The sequence below is a fragment of the Triturus cristatus genome, chromosome 12 (assembly GCF_964204655.1).
Source record: "Triturus cristatus chromosome 12, aTriCri1.1, whole genome shotgun sequence".
NCBI classification, from domain to species: Eukaryota; Metazoa; Chordata; class Amphibia; order Caudata; family Salamandridae; genus Triturus; species Triturus cristatus.
Window position 1 is genome coordinate 71222807 of NC_140595.1, and position 21299 is coordinate 71244105.

Below are 21299 nucleotides of genomic sequence, written 5' to 3' on the forward strand. Positions count from 1 at the left end.
AAACCATACACAGCGATCTATATTGGACTATAAAGCAGGGTCTGAAGAAGGTGCAGTGTTCAAGCATTGCTAGAGTACCCAGGTCCTCTACATATTGGACATCCCACATGAACGAGTGGGTAGGTGAGATCTTGTGCTACTTTTTTTATTTTTTGCTATTCGCAATGTTATGTAAATCAGAACCCAGCTGTTTATGTTCCTCAAGATGGAAGCAATCAAAATTTCATTAGTCACATTCCGTTTAGGACCAAACAAAGAAAATTGATTAGTGGGCTGTAACAGAAAACAATAGTAATAGCAATCATGAGTGAATGTGTGTCTCTACCACATGCAATAGAATGCAAGATACTAAAAATGCCATTACATTTTCAAATTTTCTTTGCTATGATTGGAGAAAATAATTTGATTCTGGACTCTTTGTTGAAGTTGAAGGAGCAGTGTTACAGGAAACCGGCCATTAAAATACCCTGTTTTGTGTGGAAAGAACAATGATTGTTTAAAAGTAATATTCCCTTTCTAAGATGTAGCTAAACAGACAAGCATTGGCATAGCCATATAGGTCTCGCCTATACAAGAACTATTGGCTTTGTCATTGTGTTTTGATATGTTGTACATCAGTGTGGCTGCTGATCAGCATGGCTTAAAGTTAGTGGCGTAGAGTATCCTAGAATGGAGTCGGGGACGTAGAGTTTAGTGGAGTGTGTCGTGGAGTGGAACAGGGTTGAGTGGATTGAGATAGTGAGGTATATTGGGATAGGGTGGATTGGATTGGAGTGAGGTGGATTGAAATGGGGTGAGCGAGGTGGATTTGAGTGTGGTGGGCTGGATAGATTGGTTAGGGTGGAATGAATTGGAGTAGAGGGGGTGGTTTGAACTGGCGTGGGGTGAACTGGGTGGAGTGGGTTGGTCTGGAGTGGGGTGAACTGGGTGGAGTAGATTGGAGTAGATTGGATTGGGGTGGATTTGAGTGGAGTAGTTTGGATCTGGCGGGAGTGCGGCAGATTGTTTTCAATTGGAGTGTGGTGGATTGGGGTGAGTGGACTGTAGTAAGGTGGGGTGTATTGGGGTGGACTGGAGTGGGGCGAATTGGAGTGGGGTGTATGGCACGATTATGTGTTAAAGCATCATCTCAGAAATTACACAAGAAAGAAACCATGTCACTTTCAAAGTGAGAAAAGGATACTTGCCAATAAAAGTCACTATAGAAAAAAAAAAGATTTTTAATTTTGTCCTGCTGGGCATGTTTTTGCCAGTCACGCCTTCTGTTTGCAGGGCACTAAAAGTTAAACAGAACAAAAGTCACTATTAATCACTTTGGGATTAGCGGATGGACACCGATTTAAGTTGAATCTATTCGTGCTTGGTCCCTGCTCCACAGAGAGGAACACAAATGAGGTTAGGCCTGCCTTGACAAATTACGAGGCTGTAAGCAACGGGCGGGCTCAAAGCCCTTTTATGCATATAACAGTGTCTCGCTAGCACAGGCCTGAAAATCAACACTGGGTTCTGTGTTTTATGATGAAATGAAACGCATAGAAAACAAAAATGAAGGTTGTTTTAAGCACATTTAGGTAGCAAGGTTATTCATTCAGTTGATAAATACATAGAAGCAACTTTGTAGGTTGGAAAATTAGTAAATGTAAATCCGTGACACCAAATCCAAAAAGTAATATAAATTTAAATTTCAATCGGGCTAGGAGCATAATTCAAAGTGCCTCCTTGGTTACCTTTATGCTTTTGGGCGCAGATACATTCAGAGATACCTTGGAGCGCCCATGCCTTTAAAGTGGTCACTGATGTCTAATTTAGTAGGGGGAAAAAGGCGTGCATTTTCTAATATCTATCACATAGACTAGTGAATGAGAGAAAATGCAAGCATAGGGGGTGATTGAGGTACTAGTAATAGAAAAATACTTCCTAATGTGATTATTACATTTCTGGGGGTGAGACAATGCCGGTTATAGACACACAAGAAAGCTAACAGCTATATGTAAAGAAAAGGTATTCTAAATGTCCTATGATGCCGAATTTAGTGCCATCTCTGATTAAAAATATTATTTTCTCAGAAAACTACAAATGTCACTGTTTTATGGTATGAATCAGGTAAATATAAAAGTAAAGACCTAATTTAGAGGTGGTAACAACCCGCTACAATGAGAAACGTGAAAATGTAACCAACTACAAAAACGGATTTGTTAGATCCAAAGTTGTAAGTGGCGTATAGCCTTAGGAGTTTAACTTGTAATAGCTCAGAAAATTCGTATACAATAGCTGTCTTAGTAGTTATGCATAGGAGACAGTCTGCACCAAATCATCTAGATTATATTTTGAATGTCCAGTTGTAATCCTTTTCGAGTTTGATGTTAAATGAGACAGAGAAACTTCCTAACATCTAGTTACTGTCAAGTGAGGGTGTGTGGAGAGGTTGGGGGATTAAAGTTTTTTTGCAAGTGATTTTTAGATTGGGTTTAAATATATGCGTATACAAATTGACTTTCAGTTGCCTATGCCGCTATAAAGTTGTGTTTTTTGAATTTCTATTTTAAATCTGCCCATTTTTAGAATGCACTAAATTTTAGTTTTTTAATTTCTGGATTTTGTTTATGGAGGTGGTGACGTAGGGTCTTTGGATCTGTAGTTAGCAAACAGGTGAGGATGTTGGAATTACAAAATCAAATAATGTTTTTGTCCTTTTAATGAGGCAAATGGTATTCTTAACTTTTAAGTATAGAACGTTAGATATCTGAATATGCAATGTACGCATAAAGAATTATCCAAATTTAAAATTTCTTTGCTGCTTACTTGTATATGCCAAAATTGTAGTATTTTCAGTCCGCTTTGTGTAGAGACTCATACAAGTTGTCATTCTTATGCAATAAATAGTAACAGACAAAGCTGTGAATTCGAAGCACACTGAAAAGTTAAGGTACAGCTCTTACTACATATATCAAGCAAAGCGTGAAAGGTTTATACCATTGCACCACATTGTATTAGTAGAAAGTTGTGCGATGATAGCCTGGATGGAGTGCAAACTGAAAACCTTATAAAGCTTCTCATTCAGTTAACCGGATTGAAGAGCAGTGTCTATCTTCCACCCTGGGTGGATAGAGTAAAGACTGCCTGTGTACTGAAGGGTGCCTGGGAGTAGGAAAGGAACAGGAGTAGCTCCTACATTAGGGTGGAGGAGTGGCGCCCCACTAATAAAAATGCCCTGAGATGAAAAATAAAATGGTAATAAAGTTCATTTATTACCATTTTATTTTTACTAAGCCGCGTCCCTATCCGTATGTCAGGGCAGGGCGAGACCATTGCTGCCGAGTGGCAGCGGCAGAAGTGAGGAGTGGTGCGCAGGGCACTCAAGTTTAAAGTGTGCATGTCACTTTGGCCTTCTGTCTTGAGACGGCCAGCTAGACATGTGCATTTTAAACCTCTCCAAGCTGTGTGGAAAGCAGTCCTGGCGCTTCACTCTTGCTGGTTAATAGCATGAGAACAGCACCAAGATTGGTTAGGGGAGGTGGCTGGGGCCTGCGCTGGATGAGAGAACAACACTGGGACCGTAGCCAGGACATGCAGCAAGGTAAGTGAATTTTTATTTACTTTTTTTTATGTATTTAATGTGCTAATGTGCACTAAATTGTCGACATGAAATACATTACTGTTTTAAAGTTAAACATTTTAACTTTAAAATGATATTGTAATGCATGTCAGCAATTTAGATAGTTATGTGATTGCGTGCATGCACCCACCCTGGCATCTGCCCGCCCCACCACTCCCCATAGTTTGCAGTCACCACTGGGGAGGAATCTACAGTATTTTGAACCCGAGGTGATCTCACATAGCCAGGAAGTAGTCCTGTAAGGTTTTATCATGATGCAGTTTTGGGGCGTTTTTTTTTTTTTGCAACGGGAGGGGATACCCAGCATTTAACTATGCATCATGGAAATGTGCAGCTAAGCAAACCTTTAAAAGGAAGATGGTAGCTGGTAAAATGAATATGCTTGGTGATGACTTATTATTGAGAATGATACAACTACTGTACACTGATACCTGGATTAGAGTAAGAATTGGTGACGGGCAAACATTAACCAACAAGATACTTACAACGGGAGGTCTAAAACAAGGGTGTGTCCTTGCACCTCTGCTATTTAATCTTTTTTTAGCGGATCTTTCAACTACATTGAATAAGGTAAATGCACATCCGTCTAGATTAGCAGATAAACAAATATCTAATCTCCTTTACGCGGACGATGTTGTACTTATAAGTCACACTAAAGTTGGGTTGCAAAGGCTAATAGATTGTATATCCGTGTATGCAAAACAAAATGATAAGGTGATAAATGAAACAAAGACCAAAGTAATGGTAGTTACGAAAAATATAAGGCTTAAAAATAAATATAATTGGAAGCTGGAGGGAACGAAATTAGAACAAATTGATTTCTACCGGTATCTTGGAGTTATATTCAACGATAGTGGAAATTTTCTCCCGCAAAAAAGAGAAATTACAAGACAAGCTAATACTATGACTGCTGCATTTAGGATAATTCAGAATTCAATATCTGATTTGTCTTTTCGTCCTTTACTAAAGATCATCTCAGCAAAGCTATTACCTACACTAACATATGGTTCTGAGGTATTAAATGGGAAAGACGCAGAGATTATTAATAATGCAATTTCAAAAACGTATAAAATTCTATTGTGCCTGCCAAAAAATGCTTCGCAAGCTCAGGTGAGGCTCGAATTTGGGATAAATAACCAGCTTCTAGCAAGAAAAGGACAAGCTCTTAAAGTTTGGAATCGAATAAAAAACGACCAAGAAAATCAAATGTCCCAGCTATTATGGCAAGAAGTCAAACATAATAAGAAGTTACAGGCTTGGTCCTACCTAAATAAAGCAAAAGAAGAATTTGGTGTAATATCGATCTGGGAGAATACGATTACCCTAGAAAGTTTTTTAAAAAAAAACAATTAAACTTACTAATCATTTTTCACTGATAAAAGATAAGGATAAATTTGCGAAAAGAAAACATGCATGGCCAATCATAAATGGATATATCAAAAAACATGTTCAAGAATATTTAGAAATACCATGGTCATTGAAAAACAAGAAAATCTTTATCAGAGCACGCTTTGGGTTACTGCGGGGTTTATGTCCTGTTCCCATATGGAAAAAAACAGCAGTCAATACTGATTGTAGATCATGTAAATGTGGTCACGAGAATATTATACATCTACTATGTCTTTGCCCTGGGTTAGAAACGGAAAGGAAAGCCATTTTAAAGAGACAATTTAACGAACGCGGACTAAGGTCATGCAGACAAGCAGTGATGGCATGCCTAAACTCTAAAGATATATTCATGATTTCTGCATTTGTAAAAATTTTGAGCGCTGTGGATAAAAAATTAGGGGAGTAATAATTTATTCTACATTTTTATATATTGTATTAGAGGCATGATAGCAATTGTGATTATAGCGTTTTAATTATTTTATATTTGAGGATATTTAATAATTTTTTGTAAGATTTTAATTAATCAAACAAATAAATAAACTAATGTGATAAGGCTTGGTGATGATTGTGGTGTAAGTACATGATAATGTTAAAATTGCACAGAAGTCCGTTTGCACAACTGGGAACTCCTGCTGCAGTGGGCAGGGTGGTATAAACCTGAAGTATGCGTGTAACAAGAGGGAGAGAGAGGACTAGAAAGCTAGTCCATGTCCCCGAGGGATTTATATGTGATTAAACAAAGAAGACTAGCTTAAGTTGACCAAAGTGATGCAGTACTCTAAGTAGTTCTGTCACAGACACCTTGTAGGTGTATTCATGAAGCCCTCACCCACCAACCTAGTTGGTGGCATGCTTCATCATCGGGCCCACCCAGTGACACCTAGTATGTCCCGGGTGTGCTACGACGCCTGATTACAGCGGAGCTGGTATATTGCTGAGAGTGCAGTGAGGTTGGGTGAATTGTGATTTAAAACGGCTTGGTTGTGGTCCCAGTACCCAAGGGTAAATTAAATTTTAATAACTGGGCCGACACCAGCGGTTAAAAGTAAGGCTACAGGACGTGTAAGGGTGGAGAGTTACTGCCCCCTGCGTCCACCGGAGGACGACGGCGGGACAACAGGTACAAGGCAGGCACTGACCAGAAAGACTGGTCATCCCCTTACCGCTTCCCTCCAGGAAGCCTTGGCTAATAACCCAAAGCGTATGCATGAGAAGGGAATCCCCCTCTCACACATAGAAAAACGCCTTAGTGAGTGTATCACATAGTCTGTACCACAACACTAAGTCTGTTTTATTTTCACCACACCCTTTTAAAAACGGTCCTGAGGAAAGCCAGAATACTCTAAGGCACTGGCTGAAACATGTCGACCATCTGAAGGACGCAGGGGGCAGTAACTCTCCACCCTTACACGTCCTGTAGCCTTACTTTTAACCGCTGGTGTCGGCCCAGTTATTAAAATTTAATTTACCCTTGGGTACTGGGACCACCACCAAGCCGTTTTAAATCACAATTCACCCAACCTCACTGCACTCTCAGCAATATACCAGCTCCGCTGTAATCAGGCGTCGTAGCACACCCGGGACATACTAGGTGTCACTGGGTGGGCCCGATGATGAAGCATGCCACCAACTAGGTTGGTGGGTGAGGGCTTCATGAATACACCTACAAGGTGTCTGTGACAGAACTACTTTGAGTACTGCATCACTTTGGTCAACATAAACCTGAAGTAGACACCTGAAGAACTAGTTTGCCACTTGCCTGTGGCCTCCAGTTCCTGACTGTTCGAGACTGATCCAGTAACACTGCAGCTGCCTGGGTTTTCACGCTGGGATTTTTCCAGCCGGGTTTTCCCACTCACCGCTCTTCCCACCAACAGATGCCTCACCCACCCCAGGGCCTACTCAATGCAGGCCGCAGCGTGACTGTGCCACTGGCATGCCAAAGGCAAGGCCGAGCACCATGACCCCTGACCCTCCTGCCCCCTGAAGATACACCCTCAACCCCGGTCTCCACAACAAACACTGCCACCGCGCCGACCCATGCTCCATGGTAGGACCTGTCACCTGTGCACACTGCCACTTCACCTGCCACTGCGCATGCAGCAGACCAGCCCCACCCCACCCCAAACACCACCTCAACAAAAATACCAACTTGCATTGAAGGAAGTGACCCGATTAGGGCCACACGGGTCACTTGCGACCACCTCTCAGCCTTCCATACAAATGAAGAGTCGGTCAGACAGTAGAGAATACAAACCAAGTACTTATTCAGGTACACTTGAGCGGAGCCCAATCTGCCCAGTCTCAGGATTGCTGCAGAGGTACTGACATCAGAAAACATGGTCATACATTATTAACGTTTCAGAACCAATGAAGGCACGCCCAGACTGGAAATTTCCAGATGGAGGCAGCTACACAAAGGAGTTACAGAAGAATACGTTTCGATCCTGAGACTGGGCACACACTATCTCTATGCCAAGGTTGTTCTGCCTGTGCCCATCACTGGACTAGTGGGAGCAGGCCTCTATCTAGTGGGAAAGGTATGCACTAATAAGGACAGTGTATTCATTAGTACAGCAGGGCCCAACCTTGGAGAAAACAAAAATTACCAAAGCTGCTTCTCACAGAGGCAGGTAGACATTAGTGTAGCTCATGGGTCAAAAAGGCGGCAAAACATAAAATGGTGCAAGAAATGCTAACTTATGCAGAACAATATATATACAACACGGCTCGAACATTTTTATTCTAACAGACCCTCCTTTTAGCAGTAGCTAACAATTGTATGTTACTATCAAGAAACGTATAACATGTTGCAAGGATAAGAAACATCACTATAAGCTGGTGCTCACATAATCAGTCGTCAAAGACACCCTCATCGATCAGCATCATGTCCTTCTGCAACATGATTGCAGCACTAGTATCATGAACTGATATTTTCTGTTTAGGGGTGAGAACATTTATACAATATGTGTAACAAGACGGGAGACAGTGTATACAGAGGCAACATGTAAAAATAATACTAGCAACCACAATAAAAGAAAATGAGGAACTTCCAACCCCATATTGTTAGCATATTCCAGAACCACCCCGATAGGGTCCAAGTACCTGTCTCTTGGTGTATGTTAGACGAAAGTCTATGCAATGTTTGTATAGCTGCATACACGCTAGGGGTGTGGTCAGGTATGTAAACACAACAGCTGCTGCCAATGATGTGACAAGCCCCTCCCCAATCTGCAAAGATGACGTCTAACACCATCCTGTTCTGCAAAGTGGCTAATCTCATAGCCTGGAGCTCAGCAGTGATGTTTGTCACTATCCCAGCAGTTGTATTGATAACCCCTTAAAACAACTCTTGTTAGCTGACACATTTTAAGGCTATTAGCCATTGGAGCCCAATAAGGTAGTAGGCCCTTCAAAGCATCCCCAAATTGTTGGGCAGTGGTATCTGTCTGATCTATATCCTTTGTGTCAACAACCCTTCTGACTCGGGACAAGTATGTACTCCTACGATGCAGCTGATGATCTTTATAATAATTGGGCGGGGCAACATACACAAGGGGAAGGAGGAAAGAGAGGTAACATCTGCCTGACCATCCCCTTGGAAGCCAGACATGAACTTGGGATCCACAGACAAAATAGACATTATGGGGTAGGATCAAAGGCGGGTTATTAATCATTCTCAGTCTGTAGGTGAAATTGCATTTACTCTCCTCCGCCTTTACCTCCCCAGTCCCCTGGACACAGAAACTATCTGTTGTATTGACTACGGACAACAGCATCGGTTTGTCCTTAGTAATATTGAGAGCTTGGAAAGACTGAAAATACTGAAAGGTGATGAACTTTTGGAAATCAGTCATTTCCATTAGAAGCCATGTTACGTTCTTCACTTTTTCTTATGTGCTCATACAGGATTTTGGGGACAATGTACAGAAGGTCCCTTGTCCTGCCGGTCCTACTGTAGAACTGTCCCCCGAAGACTTCCCACTAGTTACAGTGAGGTACAGGCCAGCGGCGCAGGGCACGCCTAAATCTACGTTTCACCTTTCCAGGAAAAGACAAAGTAGACACGGGACTCCAGGCTCGAAACGGGAACACCAGCTTTATTTTGCTAACCCGGGTTAGGGCAGTCTCCTGAAGTAAAAACACGAAACTTGTCTGCAAAGACTGCCACTTCATTCTGTGGCGTACAATCTCTTATACCCATAGCTCCACCCCTCCCGCCTTTGATGTCCGAACACAAGAGTCTTAAAGCAGGATGGAGGGAAACAGAGGGTTTGATGTTGGTTGTATTTCCCAGGTCGTAAAGGGCCTGATTCCGCTGTTCACAGGGAGGGGGTGTTAAGTCCGCACAGGAAGAGTGTTTGATGGTCCTGTTCACAGCTTTTAGCTGTTGTCGAAGGCAGGTGTGTGTACCCAGGAGCAGGGTGTGGGAAACAGTCCAGGGCCATCTTCCCGAGTTGGCTTGGCGGCAGATGGCATGTAGGGGGGTTCTTGTGTGCACAGCTGTGCCTGTGGTGGGGAGGGCACGGGACTGGCAGGGTTTGGGCATTCAAGGGCAACGTTCGTGCAAACCTTTCTAAATTGCGACACGATAGCCATGTTAGCGTTTTTCCACAGTCCTTCAGTCCTTCCTTTTGCCATTGAATGGCAAACCCTATAGGCGTATCTGCATGAGTTCATGGATTTCTTGTTGTTGTTGTTTCTGTTCGTTCCGTTTGTGAATGTTGACAGGTGTGGGTGTCAGACACGTGGCACAAAATCCACAGAGTGCCGGTCCGCACTGGATACAGAGGCAGCATGAGAACAAACCAACGAGGATGGCTCCGACAACAGTCATTAGTCTCCAGCCCCAGCTTGCGATTAGCCCCCATGCCCAGTTCGTTAAGGACCAACTCCTGTCCTCTGTGTGTGTGATTTCAGCGATTTTATGCAGTCTCTGGATGGCCTGATACACTGTTGGTGCGTTGTCTGGAATGTACACACAGCAGCTGGATCCGATCAGTTTGCATACACCACCACGATCTGCCAGGATGATGTCTAAGACCATGCGGTGTTGAAGTGTCATGAGACGGTCCGCTTGGACCTCTGCCGTGATGTTGCTCAGTGCTCCTGCTGTTTCGTTGATAGTGGCTTCGACCACTCTGGACAGATGCCTGACCTCTTGGCTGTTGACCATCAGACCCCAGAAAGGAATGAGTCCCTTGAAGAAGTCGCCTGCGATTTGGCCAGCAGTGCTTTCGGAATTCAGAGTGTCTCTTTTCTTTTGTCTTTTGTATCCCACCTGATGATGGGTAGCGGTGGCAGTATATGTTGGTGGAAGGAGGAAGGCAATGTAACAAGTCCCTGTGAAGTTGGCTGGGAGCCATGTATGTGCTTTGTCACCGCAGACAAAGTAGGTGCCCTGTGCTGACACCAGTGGCGGGGATGCTGTTTCGGAGAAGGCGTATGTGTCGTCGCATATGCTGGTGCCTAGTTGGGCCTTGCTGTTCCCGCCTTTCCCTTGGAGGCACAGATTTCCTTTGTGTGGCACCACCCAGACATCAGGCAGTGCCTTCCTGTTGCGTTCTCTTTCTTTGAAGCTGGCCACATAGTATGTTAAGTTCCACAGTTCATATTTTTCGTTTTCGTCTGGAGTCCCGGTATTATTGTTTTTAAGATAGTTCATCATTGCCATTACTCCGTTTACTATTGCTCTTCTCTGAGGTCCAAATGAAGTGCCAGGGGCCTGGTTTGGAGTGCTTAGATATGCACCTGCGAATATGTTGTAAAGGGCCCATGCGGACCCATTCTCTGAGAATGGCAGGGGAAGGAAGGGCGTTCCCCGTTGAGTGGAATGCGGTATCAGGCCGCACACCCAGCAGTTTGTAACGTTCATGACAAGCTGGTGTTGATCTAACATTTGGAGGAATGTGTTGTTCACATATTCTCGTCGTCTGTGGCCCTCAGGTGGTGGCATTGTGGCATATTCATGTTCTGTCAGATTTTGGGGTACTGTTTTTGGGAGAAGGTCATGTAGTACCCATCCGATGATAGTCAGTGCCATACAGACGATCAGTAGTAAGCCCAGACATATAGTGAACCTTCTGTGTATCATCTTATAATACTTCTCCTTCTTCAGTTGTTCTGTTGCTTGTGCTTCGATTTTTCCGGTCATCCTGTATCTGAGTCTTGACCGAGCCACTTGACCCCTAGTTGCTGCCCGTGATGGTTGGTTGCTTCACCCGGTAGCGATACCTGCAGCCCTATTGGCACTTTCTCGAGTCGTGTCCCAGGACATCTATCACGACCGTTCCAGCGGTCAGGTCAGTGGTGTCAGAAATTTGTCAGAGGATGACACGTATCATGTCCCACTTTTTGGTTTTCTGGGCCTTAAGTCGTATCTTCCTTTGCCTGGAGTGGTGTGATCATCAAATAATTGTTCGTTTCTTAGGTGAGGAGGTATGGCCTCCAGCGGTGTGTCGTCCGTTTCGTTTTGTGTCTCCGTGTCTCTTAGTTGTTCATCACTGAAGGTTATGGACCTTGGAACCGCCTCCCTTTCTTGGTCTGGCAAGTCGTCATCTACCCATCGGTCATTGGGCAATGGCAGAGGCACACGCCTGCAGTGAGTGGCATGTATCCAGTTCTTTCGCCCCTCGACCTTGACGGCAGTTCTCGTGGCCAGGAGCACTTGCTGTGGTTCTTTCCAGCGGGGTTCGAGGCTCTTCTTCCTCTGGAAGTTCCAGGTCAGCACCCAATCGCCCGGCCGTATGGTGTGGCCAGGTCCTTCAGGAAGCGGGGGGAGGACATCCTTCACCTGTGCATGTATAGAACGTAAACTGTCAGTGAGCTGTTTCAGGCAATCTATCAACACTGGGTATTCTATTTCGGAAAACCTCCTCGGTCTGGGTACTGCCCATAAATTGGCGGGTCTACCGAAGACCACCTCATGTGGCGAGAGTCCGGACCGTGTGTGTGGGGTGGTTCTTGTGGACAGCAAGGCCAGTGGTAGTGCATCTGGCCATGGCAATCCGGTGCTGGCACAGATCTTTGATATTTTAAGCTTAAGGGTGCCATTGTATTTTTCCACCAATCCGGCGGATTGCGGATGATTTGCGGCATGAAATTTCTGCCTGATGCCTAGGCCAGTGCAGACGCTCTTTATGACTAGGCCTGTGAAGTGACTTCCGTTGTCACTCCATATTAGGCGGGGTAACCCAAATCGCGGAAAGAATTCCTTCAGGAGGAGTTTGGCTGTCGTGGTGGCTGTACAATTTTTAGCGGGGTACGCTTCTACCCACTTGCTGAAAGAGCAGACCACTACCAACACATATTTTAGAGTGTTCACCCGTTCCATCTCAATGAAGTCCATCTGTAGGGCTTCGAAGGGGAAGGAAGGAGGAGCGAAGTTGCCAGCAGGTGTTGGGGTGCCTTTGCCGGGATTGTGCATGAGGCATATCATACAGTTCTTAACCAGGTGTGTGGCTGTCTTGGAGATGTTCTCGTTGGCCCAGGTCGGTGCCAGGAGTCTGCATATTCCCTTTACGCTGATATGTGCTGGTCCGTGGGCCATTGTTACTACCGGGAGGACATAGGCGTCTGGGAGCATCCATCTCTGATGTTCAGAGAGGTCTGTCCAACATCCCTAGTTGTCTAATTGGGCGGTCTTGTCAGCCCATACCTCTCTCTCTGTCTCAGTTGCTTCTGCCTGTATTTCCTTCACACTGTCTATTGAATCTTCAATCATCCCTCCCTCGGGTACCCATCTGGCCGGACCTGCCACATACATTCTGTCTGATCTTTGTTTTGCTGTCTCCCTGGCTGTCTGGTCAGCGAAGGCATTCCCTCGTCCTATGTCATCTGTGATCCGTTTGTGAGCAATGCATTTCACTATGGCCAGTTTCTTGGGGCGTGTCAGGGCATCGAGCAAATTGCCTATTAAGACACCATGCTGGATACGTGTTCCATGGGATGTGAGGAACCCTCTGTTTGTCCATAGTCGGCCAAAGTTATGTGCTACCCCGAACGCGTACTGACTGTCTGTATAAATAGTCACCCGCAGATCAGCGCTAAGTTCGCAAGCTCTGGTGAGCGCTACGAGTTCGGCTGCCTGTGCTGATTGTTGGGGTATCCTAGCTGTCTCTACTTTCGTCTGTAATGTGGTTACTGCATAGGCTGCTGTGGTTCTCCCATCAGGTAGCTTGAAGCAAGACCCGTCTACATAGAGTATGCCATCCGGTGTACTTAGGGGAAGGTCTGTCAGGTCAATTCGCCCTTTTGTTTCTTCCTCCGTCCGGAGAAGGCAGTCATGCGGATCAGTAGTATTCTGGTGCTCGCCAGTAGCGGGCAATGAGGTGGCTGGGTTAAGTGTGGTGCATCTCTGTATGGTAATGTGAGTGGCCACGAGTGTTAGCTTGTAACTGGTCAAGCGTGCACTAGTCAGATGTTGGGTCTTTGTCTTGTTCAAGAGGGCTTCAACAGAGTGTGGTACCATCACGGTGAGGGTATGACCCATTACTAGCCCGGCACTCTGTCGTATCGACACAGCTGTAGCAGCAGCGGCTCTTAAACAACTCAGGAGCCCTTGGGCAACTGGGTCTAGGGTTGCTGAGAAATAGGAGCATGGGCGTTGTTTGTCGGCGTAGGGCTGAGTCAGCACGGATAATGCACATCCGCCTTGTTCATGTGTGAAAAGGAAAAATGGCTTGGTGTAGCAGGGGGAACCTAATACGGGTGCAGAGCATAAGTCTTGTTTGAGTGTCTGGAAGGCTTGCTCGCTTTCAGAAGACCATGGTATTACATTGGGGACTTCCTTTGTGATCAGTGCGAGTAAAGGTTTGACTGTGAGAGAGTAATTTGGGATCCACTGATGGCAATATGAAGTGATACCTATGAAGCCTCGGACTGCTGTTTGAGTACGAGGTCTGCTCATGTTAAAAATTAACTGTATCCTATCTGCTGTGAGACGTCTCTCTTCCTTTGATAGGAGGTGTCCGAGATACGTAACTTCTTCCTGGTAGTACTGCAATTTGGGAAGGGAAACTTTATGTTTGTGTTTGTGTAGATGTAGTAGCAGTATGGTGGTGCATTCGCGACATTCCTTTTCGGAAGGGGAAGCGACGAGTAGGTCATCGAGGTACTGTATAAGTGCTGAAGTGGGGGGTAAGGTCATGGTGTCCAACTGACTTTTCAAGGCTTGGCTGTAGATGCTAGGGCTCTCTGTGTACCCCTGCGGAGCTTGGCAGAACCGGAAGCTTCTGCCGGCTAACGTGAATCCAAATAAATCACGGCTGGCCGGGTGTATGGGGATGGAGAAAAATGCATTTTTGAGGTCTATGACAGTGAAATGTGTGGCAGTAGGAGGGATCATAGTTAGTAACGTGGTAATATCGGGCACTACAGGGTATTGGGGAATGACTATCTTGTTGATAGCGCGTAGGTCAATTATCAGTCGGTAGACATGTGGGGTACCTGCTGGACCTTTCTTCTTGACCGGTATAAGGGGGCTGTTGCATACATTCACTCTCGTCTCCTCTACTACCCCTTTCTCGATTAGATCATGTACTATTTGGATGAGTGCTTGCTGACCGTCTGCAGGTATTTTATACTGGGGAATGCGAGGCATGTGAGCATTCTCCTTTAGCTGTACATGGTAGGGTGGTATGTCTAGGCATCCAACATCAGTGTCAGACTGGGCCCATAGGGCGTCTGGGAGCGTGGACAACTCAGGCGGTAATTGACACGCGGAGGTAAAACAGGCTTTTGTAACCTCAGGGGCATTCATAGTCACCTGTACACCATCTGGGGAACATTGTATGGTAGCGTGTAAGGCCTTCAACAAGTCTAGGCCTAGTAGGTTCTCCGCACAGCCAGACGTGAGAACCACTGGAGCATGGGCGGTGTATGGGCCTATCTGCAAGGGGATGGGTAGTGAAACGGGGCTGGCTACAGGGATACCTGCAAAACCTACTGAAACATTTGTTATGCCTGACAGGGGTGCCCCAGGGACCAGAGCGTGTGATACAGAAGTTCTTGTTGCCCCAGTATCTACTAGGAAATTGTCCTGCTTTCCATTTGGAAGGCCTACACGAATGTAAGGTCCCTTCTGGTCAGTTGGAATCTGTACTGGCCCATTTCCCCCCACTTGGCTGTCCTATGCTGTCTGGTAACCCTCACCTTCCTCAGGGTCATAATCTTCCGTTTAATAGTTCCGGGACCTTTCAGTGGATTTGTCAAAGTAATTTGATACCTGTTTGGGTTGCCGATGTGGTGTAACCTGTCCTCTACCTCTACCCTGCCCCTGCCCCTGCCCCTGCATTGGTTGAGTGTCTAATGGCCAGGGTGCACGTGGTCGTGTTATGCCAGCGGCTATGTTGGCGGCGAGAACAGGGCAGTGTTTAGACCAGTGACCATCCTGTTTACAATATGAACACTGGTTCTCTCCTAAGGGTGGTCTTTGTCTATTCATTGGGTGTGGCCTATTGGTCTGAACCGTGGCTACTTGGGGTGTAGGATAAGCTTGTTGGAGCAATGCTTTTGTCTTTAGGTCCTTCAACTTTTTACCTTCCTTTTCCTGTTTCTCATGTACCCTCTGCTCGTAGTAGTTTGCCATAAAGAGCAACCGGCTCTTAGTAGCCGCCTGCCAAGAGCTTTCGGACGTTTTTAAGAGGACGGATATGTCGGGTGATAAATTTTCAACAAGTTTGTCCACAAAGGGGCGAAGGCTGCCTTCAGTGGATGGATCTTGACCGCTATAATCAGTGAAAGTCTGTTCAAAGCGGGTAAAGAAGTCCGAGACGCTTTCGTCTCTGCCCTGCTTGCACGCCTTCAGTTTGTCCTATATTATATTTTTAGGTTTCAGTATTTCTTTCATCAGGGTGACTATTTTCTTTGGTAAGTCAAGTATTATTTGTGGCGGTTTATCTCCTACCTTTCGATCTAGGTCTGCCTGTTCTAAAGCCTTCCATGTATCTCCTAATTGTGTTGCACGATCGGTTCCGTGTATCTCTGTCCATATGTCTGTTGGGACTACGCTACCAAAGAACATCACTATGTCCGTGTACGTCATGATGGAGGCGTTAAGCTGTTGTTCTAGTTCCTTGCAATAGGCTGTGGGGTTTTTACGTGGGTCCGGTAACGCTGCCTTGAACTGCAATATGTCAGACCGTTGCCAAGGCATGTGTACCCATTGTCGGACCATGTGGGAACCTATCTCTGGTCGGCCAAGGATTGGGGGATTGGCAGTTGGGTCTGGAGTAATGGCCGGAGTACCTGGGTGAAAGAAGGGGGGTACCTCTGGCATAGGGTTCATCCGTGATAGCTCGCTTCCAGTCATGCGTGTTATGAGCTCGTTCCTATACTGCACGAGTGTCAACAGGAAGTGTTCTAATTTGTGTGACGCTACATGGCCCATTTTTACCTCGTCCTTCATCTTCTGTAAGGGAATGGGTGTCAGGGGGGATAGGAATGTCGTCCAGTCTTCCTGTATCTCTGTGCACATGCTGAGAAATACCATAAACTGTTGTTCGGGAGTGTATTGACTCATTGTCTGCCAAATGTCATCGAATGTGTAGTTTGAGTCAGACATCCATTTATGTCCCTGTTGTAATATAACCCCGTTTTCTTCTGTCTGATTCCGATGGGACCGGAGATAATATGCATTGGGGGTAAATAGGGTTCTTGCCAACACTTAATGCTTGATCTTTCCACCCATCTGCTGCGCCTTTTGCCTTGGACATGCTGTGTCTAGGAGTATGTGTGCTGGGATCCTCGACTAGCTGTGTGTCCGTTATTGGTGATTCCAAGGTCAACGCGTGTGTAGCGGTGTGCTGTACCGCGCTTGCTGTAATGGGCTGATGTTGAATGGGGAATTGGGGTGGGTGCGGGACAGTTCGGAGCGCTGGGCTGAAGCTGGAGGCAGTGGGCCGACTTTCAATTACTGGCTGACGCGGGGTTTCGGGTGCGGGAGCGTTTGGCTGTTGCGAACGGTCATGTTGATCATTCCGTTGTACTAGAATAGGGTAGATAGGTGAGGGATTATAAGGGGGTGGTTTCCTATCCTCCAATAGCTGCCTCATAAGGAGATCTTGATTTTCTGTTTCTACATCCTTTTCTTTGGATACATAGCATCCTTCCATTTCTGCTCTAAACTTCCTGTCCTGTCATATTATTTCTTCCTCTTTCGTATCTTTCTCGGTCTGCCTGTTCTTGCCCTCTTCTAATGTCTTTTGGTGCCGGCGAGCATGTTTCTCGGCTTTCTTTTGCTGTTGATTAGCTTCTTTCTGCCAGGCTCGAAAAGATTCAAACATAGTCTGACGAGCTCTATTTAAAAACAATGTCTGCTCGAGGTATTCTAATATGCTTTGATCGAAGGACCCATGTTCTGGCCATTGACGTTCGCGGTCCTTTTTGGTCCACTTCCACCAAATAGACGTCCATATTATGTGAGCTATTCCCGTCTTGACATACATCTCATAAAGAGGTGTACCAGGAGGGGGTACCGGTTGGTTCTCTTCTAACCTCTCTTCTAAACTTAAACAACAACAACAACACAGTTTTTTAAACTTACTGAGCTTTGGCATTTTCTCTTTCTTTCTTATCCGAAATCCGATTTACCAAAAATAATCAGCAGTGTATCAAAAGCCCAATCACTACTGGCTTTGGACTTTGCAAAGGCCGAAGACTACCGAATTACCCGACATACACTGACTTGGTTGCAATTCTGAATTAAAATAGGTGGGTTTGTAAGACCCACCCTTACCTGACCGATTTAAAGGTGTTGTCGTTTCAGCCGTGGGTCCCGGTCCTTTTCCTGGAATCCGACCGTCCGACAGGAACCCCAGCCAGGGTCGTAGTCAATTAGCCCAGACCGGGTGGCAGGGATCGGTTTCTCGAGATCCGCAGGTCTACAAGCTGACAACTTGGACAGAATCGGTGTAGGGCGCCTCCCTTGGATGTTGATCACCGGACCCTTCCACAACCACCGGGCTTGACCTACGACCTCTGGAGGTGTCCACTTTCGGGCGCCATTCTGTAGAACTGTCCCCCGAAGACTTCCCACTAGTTACAGTGAGGTACAGGCCAGCGGCGCAGGGCACGCCTAAATCTACGTTTCACCTTTCCAGGAAAAGACAAAGTAGACACGGGACTCCAGGCTCGAAACGGGAACACCAGCTTTATTTTGCTAACCCGGGTTAGGGCAGTCTCCTGAAGTAAAAACACGAAACTTGTCTGCAAAGACTGCCACTTCATTCTGTGGCGTACAATCTCTTATACCCATAGCTCCACCCCTCCCGCCTTTGATGTCCGGACATAAGAGTCTTAAAGCAGGATGGAGGGAAACAGAGGGTTTGATGTTGGTTGTATTTCCCAGGTCGTAAAGGGCCTGATTCTGCTGTTCACAGGGAGGGGGTGTTAAGTCCGCACAGGAAGAGTGTTTGATGGTCCTGTTCACAGCTTTTAGCTGTTGTCGAAGGCAGGTGTGTGTACCCAGGAGCAGGGTGTGGGAAACAGTCCAGGGCCATCTTCCCGAGTTGGCTTGGCGGCAGATGGCGTGTAGGGGGGTTCTTGTGTGCACAGCTGTGCCTGTGGTGGGGAGGGTACGGGACTGGCAGGGTTTGGGCATTCAAGGGCAACATTCGTGCAAACCTTTCTAAATGGCGGCACGATAGCCATGTTAGCGTTTTTCCACAGTCCTTCACTACAGGAGTAAACCCGTGATGAAAACGTATATACTCTACCACAGTGCGAGAATCAGCAGGTGACATAACCAGAGTAGAGAGTTAGAAATGGTAGTGCACCATAATGAACAATTCAAACCAACCTTCACAGCTACCAATACATGACAATGGCATGGACAACAAATTGTCGCTCTTATGAGTAACTGAGGGGAGCAATCCCCAAACCCAACAAATAGTTATATTGGGCACATTATGGGCTTGATGCAACATTTGTATAAATACATTGTCTGTGTATGACAACCTATGCGCTGCTTTGTGTGGAGCCAAAGTGACAAAAACATGCTCAGGGGGAGTGGGCGTAATACCAACCAGAGAGTGTACAGGATACTTCTCCTCTAGAAACCAGGATATTCCAAGTATTATCATTAGCGTAATCACACCAATTAATATGCAAACTTTTTTACTCTTTGTTGACCAATCCCGCGCTAAACGCAGTGGTGCAAACGGCTGTTCCTCATCCTCAATAGGTCAATCAAACAGATGCATTATGAAGCAAGAAGAGGAATGCAATAAACTGATAGCAAAAGTAAGTGTTCCCAGTGTCCGTCAGAGCCTCACTGGTACAGGCTGCTATTGTTCATCAACGTTGGCGCTCTTGAGCACCAGCGGTGGAGCTTGCTCAGTCCTAAGCTCACGATAAATGACATGACGCTCAGGATAAGGTACCCCCTTCGTAGGGAGCACGTTCGATTTACCCTGTCCAATGTCAGAACAGTGCACCAATCTCATGACACCCTGAACTAACACCGTTGGTGCTATAGCAAAGTACACCCTAACTTACACAGTCCATCCCTAACTAATCTGATTTCTCCTTTTGTGCACTATTCCTCAGCCAAAGGTGTGAATTGTACCTGGTGACTCCAGGCACAGAGGGGTCAACAAACAGTGGCTCTTTAATGGCTCGGATTTCTGGAGGGACCACTGCATTTAGTGCGTCATCATTCTCTACATCTGTTTGGGTCCATGTTAACTTTGCGTCGCTGAAGGGGACAAACTGAGGCACCTTCTCACACTCAGTGTACCCAATGCCATCCCTCACCCACTGGTCATAGGGCAAGGGTTAGGGTGTCCTGCAACAATGGCTGGCATGAATCCAGTTCTTTCAGCCAGTGACCTTCCAACGGGGCTCCAAACTCTTCTTCCGCTGGAAATTCTTCACTAGGGCGAAGTCTCCAGGCCGAATCTCGTGTCCGGGCTGCTCAGTTATGGGTGGAAGGGACTCGCGGACCAGTTGGTGAATAGAACACTGATTTTAAGTTAACTGGTAAAGATAGTCTGTCAATGATGGATACTCAATATCGGAAAACGTACGAGGGCGCGGGATGTCCCAAACGTTTGGCGGGCATCCAAACATGACCTCGGAGGGTGATAATCCTGTTCTAGAATGTGCTGCTGTTCTTGTAGACAAAAGAGCTAATGGTAAAGCATCTGGCCACTGTAACCCTGTTGTCTCCTGAATCTTTGCAACTTCAGTTTGAGAGTACCATTGTACTTCTCAACCAAACCTGCAGATTGCGTTTAGTTTGCAGCATGGAATTTCTGTTTTATGTGCAAACCGTCACAAATTAACTATATGACTTTGGCATTAAAGTGACTTCTGTTATCCCTCCAGATCAAACTGGGCAAGCCAAAACTAGGAAAGAACTCATTCAGGAGTACCTTTGCAGTCGCAATGGCTGTATTGCCTTTAGTGGGGTAAGCCTCAACCCATCTACTGAACGCACAAACAACCACCAACACGTACTTCAAATTATTGACCCAGTCCAATTCAATATAGACTAACCGAAGGACCTCAAAAGGGAAAGTAGGTGGTGAAAAATTACCAGATGGGGTAGGGGTACCCTTTCCTGGATTGTGCATCATGCACACCATGCAATACTTCATTAAATGTGCAGCAGTTTTGGAGATGTTATCATTCTGCCACACAGGGTCTAACTGCTAGCAAATACCCTTAGCACTGATGTGGGCTGGGCCATTGAGACTACAGGAAGAACATATGCATCTGGCAACATCCATCTTTGCTTCCCTGTCTTGTCAATCCAACATCCCTCATCGTTCAATTGTGCTGTACTTTCTTGCCACACTGCTAATTCCTCCACTGTGGCCTCACTCTGTATTTCCTTCACATTCTCAAGTGTATCCTCAAACATGGTGACCTAGGGCACCCACCTAGCGGGACCTGCTACGAACATTCTTTTCATCCTTGTCCGGGCCGTCTCCTTAGCTGTCTGATCTGAAAAAGCGTTCCCTTTACCCACATCGTCAGTAACTTTCCTATGGATGCTGCACTTTACTATTGCCAATTTCTTAGGGAGTGTCAAACCGGACAAAAGCCTATAGATAAGATGACCGTGCTGAATCTTCGTCCCATGGGAAGTAAGGAACCCTCTCTCTGCCCAGAGTTGCCCAACATTATGGGCGACTCCAAAGGCGTACTGGCGGTCAGTATAAATATTAACAACCAGTCCCTCACTCAATTCGCAGGCTCATATTAGGGCAACGAGCTCTGCAGCTTGGGCCGACTGATAGGGAACTCGTGATGTCTCAACTACTATACGCAGCGTAGCAATAGCATATGC